The 5,066-nt window shown below is 40.2% G+C and overlaps 1 non-coding gene across 1 annotated transcript; it reads left to right on the top strand.

Moving 5' to 3' along the window:
* The first annotated feature begins 1,945 nt into the window (after window positions 1-1,945).
* On the top strand, window positions 1,946-2,052 carry LOC131238183 (small nucleolar RNA R71). Its single transcript, XR_009167593.1, has one exon. It is a non-coding gene; the product is annotated as a small nucleolar RNA R71 (small nucleolar RNA).
* Window positions 2,053-5,066: the final 3,014 nt, after the last annotated feature.

Here is a 5,066-nt window from a genome sequence, read left to right on the forward strand (position 1 = left end):
AAGAGTCTCAGAGGGATGAAGAGGTTCCACTTTCGCTCTCCATTTTTCAGTCTCCAATATAGGAGTGGAGTCGAGCAATGCATTGACTTCATGGATGGGACTATCAATGTCAAAATCCATGCCCGATTGTGCTAAGCAGGTCTCAAGAGGATCTTCAAAAGATGTACGGAAGGAGTCCTGCACAGGGCTCTCGATCATGTCCACTTCAAATATGTCATCCAAATCTGAGGGTTGTTGTCCTGCATTAAAAACATTGAGTTTAATATTCATGTTACCAAAGGACAATTTCATAACTCTATTCCTGCAATTGATAATAGCATTAGATGTGGCCAAAAATGGACGACCCAAAATGACTGGGATCTGACTATGAAGATTCTGGACAGGCTGAGTATCTATAACTATGAAATCCACTGGAAAATAAAATTTATCAACCTGGATTAACACATCTTCAATAACACCCCGGGGCACCTTGATAGATCTATCGGCTAGTTGTAATGTTACCTTAGTCGGTTTCAACTCACGAAGTCCTAGCTGCTCATAAACCGAATATGGTAACAAATTGACACTCGCCCCTAAATCAAGTAATGCCTTCCCGATCTTATGATCTCCTATGCCGCAAGAAATGGTGGGAGCTCCTGGATCTCTAAATTTAGGAGGGGTGTTATGTTGAATCATGGAGCTGAGCTGCTCTGCAAGGAAGACTTTCTTATGAACATTCTGCTTACTCTTTTGAGTGCATAAATCTTTAAGAAACTTAGCGTAAGCAGGGACTTGCTTGATAGCGTCAAGCAACGGGATGTTGACTTGCACTTTTTGAAACACATCCAAGATTTCATCAAAGTTATTTCTTTTCTTTATTGGTGCCAGACGTTGAGGAAAGGGTGCTTTGGGCACATAAGGTGGCACATTAGTGGCTCTTGGAGAGTCAGAGAGCTTTTGGACTTTGGATGCATTGGTATGGCTCTCTGCTTCATCTTGATCTTCTGTTTTAGAATTTGATTCATCCCCAGGCATCTCTATTCTGTTATCAATCTGCTTGCCTGACCTAAGGGTAGTGATCGATTTGGCCTGTTCATGATATTGCCCTTGGTTGGAATTAGAGCCAATCTCATACTGTCCCTTTGGATTAGCCTCAGGTTGGCTAGGGAACTTGCCCTTCTCTCTCTCACTCAATGTGGCAGCTAGTTGACCCATTTGTACTTCCAGCTTGGCAATGGATTGTGCATTTGCATGTAAGCTTTGCTGGTTGGCCAGTAAGGTTTGTTGGGTGTCTTTTTGGAATTGGAGAGAACTCTGCATGAAAAGATGGAGTGTATCCTCAAGAAATGGTTTCCTTGATTGTGTAGGCAGTTGTTGATATTGTGGAAACTGTTGAGGTTGTTGACTGCCAACTTGGAGGTGCGGTTGCATAGGAGGATTTCCAGATGGTCCTCCTTGTTGTGGTCCTTTTGCCCAAGAGAAATTTGGATGTCTAGCCCACCCCGGGTTGTATGTGTTCGAGTAAGGATCATTCCCAGATTTTTGAAAAGTGTTCATAGCATGAACTTGTTCAGAGAGAAGTTCTGGGAATGCTGCACCAGATGGACAAGACTGCATAGGATGGGCAGGACTAGAACATGTGGCATATGCCTCGACTTGAGCTGTTTGTGGTGGTCCATTATTTAATACCAAAGCATCAACTTTCTTTGTCAGGTTATCAAGCTTGGCGCTCAGCTCTGGCATGACTCCTATCTCATATATACCACCTCTCTTTTGTGGTTGGGGACTTCTGTCACCTCTATTTGAATAATCTCATTGCTGGGAATTTTCACACAAGGTTTCAAAGAAGTTCCACGCTTCGACATCACTTTTGGTCATGAATGACCCTCCACTGGTGGCATCAACCATGCGACGGTTCTGTGGTGTTAGACCGTCATAGAAGTATTGAACTTGTTGCCACTTCTCAAAACCATGGTGAGGACATTTAAGAAGCAAGTCCTTCCATCTTTCCTAACATTCATGAAAGTGCTCGCCCTCTTTTTGTGTGAAGTTAGTAATTTCTCTACGGAGGGCATTGGTTTTGTGAACGGGGAAGAACTTGTTTAAGAACTTCTTAGACAGTTGGTCCCATGTAGTGATAGATCCAACTTCTAGAGAATTCAACCATGCTTTCGCCTTATCCTTCAAAGAAAAAGGAAACAGGCGTAGGCGGATCGAATCGTCTGAGAAGTTTTGGAACTTAAAGGTGGAGCAAATGTTTAAGAATTCTTTCACATGATGATATGGGTCCTCCTTGTCCAATCCATAAAAGGATGGCAACAATTGTATGACTCCAGGTTTAAGTTCAAAGTGTGCTGCCGTAGTGGTTGGCAACACTATGCATGAAGGCGCATTAAATTGGACAGGAGCTGAATAATCTTTGAGAGCTTTAACTTCAGTTTCATTCGCCATTTCAACAGGATTATTTCTCAATCTTTCACGAATTGTTCTTTCAATCTCAGGATCAAACGGTGCTAGTTCTATGTTCAGAGATCTACGTCCTAGCATAAACTATGTTATCAATATAAGAAAGAAAACTAAACTAAGATGCAACCTAAGATGAATAAAACTAAAGGAAAAAGTTAATAATTCCTAAAAACAAGAGAAAGCTATGTAAACGAGAATTGGAAAGAAGAACCCGAGAAAAGGAGATGATGAATGTCTGAAGATTTGAGAGCTCCTCCTTTTGAAGACAATGTTATTTAGCAGCTTCCTTCCTTAATTCCTGTTAAAAAGAAAACAAAAATAAATTAAATTTACTAAAATAATGCTAGAAAAAAAAAATCCTAAGCAACGGTTAATTTCAAAAAAAAAAAAGTTTGTAATCTTAGAAATAAAAACTAAGTTAGTTTCTAAAAAGGGAAAAATTTCTAAAACTAGAAAATAGAAAGTTACTTGAAAGAAGAATCAGAATCTAGAATTAGAAAATAGGAAATTTCTAAAAATAAAATAAATTAGCCTAGAAATAGAAACTTTCTAAAAAAAATAAAACCTTAATTCTAAAAATAGAAATTAGAAAAAAAATAGAAAATTTGGAAAGAGATTACCAAATTAGTAGTTTATGTTAGGTCCCTACAAAACAGGAAATAGGTTAGTTTCAAAAAAATTTAACCTAAAGGTAGTAAAAAAAAAAAAAAAAAAAACTAAGACTATGAATTATGATAAGAGAGAATCTTAAATCCAATTGGACCGAAACAGTCCCCGGCAACGGCGCCAAAAACTTGATGTTTTATTTAAACCAACATGATTTAAATGATTTTTAAACTCGCAAGTATACGAATCAGATGTAGATACGGTACGTATTACGAGATCGTTCCCACGAGGACTGGTCGTCACAATTCAAATCTATGATTCTCCTTAACTAATCCAACAAATAATGGAATGAATTACTAAGCACAATTTTATGAAAAAAACAAGTAATTAAGAACAGGGAAGAAAATTCAATCAGAGAGAGAGCACTAGGACTTTCGAATCCACCCCTAATTATCCTAACCCTTGTTTTGTCTGTTGATTCACCTTGATCTAGATTGATACCACTTATATAGAGAAAGCACAATCTGTGTCCTTAATCGGGCATACAGACTATTTAATTCCTTTAAGCAATGCCATGAATGACATATCCCATGTCCTTGGTCGGGTACATGGAATGTACATTCATTAAAGCACCCTGTTTCTTCCTCTATGGGAAACTTGTTCTTGATCAGACACAAGCACCTATAATAAGCATCCAAACAACATCCATATATATACTTTAATCAAGTTCATAGATGGAGAAGTATAGAATTTAAACCCATAAAGCCCACTTAGAGAAAGAGACAAATTAATTAATATTCAAAGTAAATCAACCAATACAAGAGCTAATCAAATTAGGGCTTCATCTCACCCTAGGTGAGAGATTAGTGACCCATAAAATCCATAAAAATATTAAATAAAATTCATAAAAAACGTCAAACCAAACAATTCTCTCTCTTCTTTCTTCTTTCTTCTCTTTCTTCTATCCCTTGCTTCAGATCTGGAACCCCTGGTTCTGAATGTCTTTCCCATGTCCAAAACTCCCCTTTTATAGGTATATCGGTGGGCGAGTCGTAGAAGGACTCGGAGTACAAATTTTCACAGCCGTGATCTGGGCCCCACCGAGGTATTTTCTGGAAAATCCACCCGTCCATTGGATTCAGAATAGATTTCATCAAGAATGGGTGGATTCGAAGGTCCATTAGCGCGGCCCGCAAAATCTCAAAAAACTTGGTTTTGAACGTCCCGGGGCAGTTTTGAAGCTCGTCCGCACACGTGTGTACGCATGGGTGAGGAATATCAACATAGTTTTGAAGCTCTCGAAGCCCTCTACACGATGGACGGATCAGATCTTCCGGAAGGTTGACGAGTGGGGCCCACTAATTTTTGCAAAAACTGGTAGCGTCCGTGCGTTTCGCGGACGCCAAACCGACGCTGCGATGATGGTTGGGTCCATTATTGGACTTTTCACAGGAATCCACGCCGTCCATTGGATGCAGGATGGAATTTCGACCGCATATGGGTGGTTTTGAATTTGCGTGGACGAGGCCCAGAGAAGGAATCATGCTGAGATCTTTTTGAACGTTATAGGGCAACCCGCTTGTGACCTCTATAGCTCACACGTGTGCACGTATGGGCATAAACGGAAAATATGGTTTTGTATATATTGAGCCCTTCTACACGATGAACGGTTTAGATTAACCGTACGTGCTACCGGTGGAGCCCACAGCGGTCCGTAAAAAAAGGATTTCCGTCCGTTACGCGCGCTGAAACGGAAATCTCCGTTTTTGAAATAAGAAAGTCGGGTCAGCGCTGCTGACCGACTTTAGTCCGTTCGGTGCTCAAGCAGTGCACATGTGCACTGTGTACACACGCTATAGATATAGGTCCACTGTGATGATTTCGAGAAATCCGCACCGTCCATCCTTTTTCTCATATTATTTCCACCGTCAGGACCAAAATTGATGTATATCCAGATACCCAGCGGGCCCCACTTAATGAATTAAGGGGCTGATCTGGCCGTTAGACCACTTCCC

Source organism: Magnolia sinica, chromosome 2 (genome assembly GCF_029962835.1).
Source record: "Magnolia sinica isolate HGM2019 chromosome 2, MsV1, whole genome shotgun sequence".
Lineage (NCBI taxonomy): Eukaryota > Viridiplantae > Streptophyta > Magnoliopsida > Magnoliales > Magnoliaceae > Magnolia > Magnolia sinica.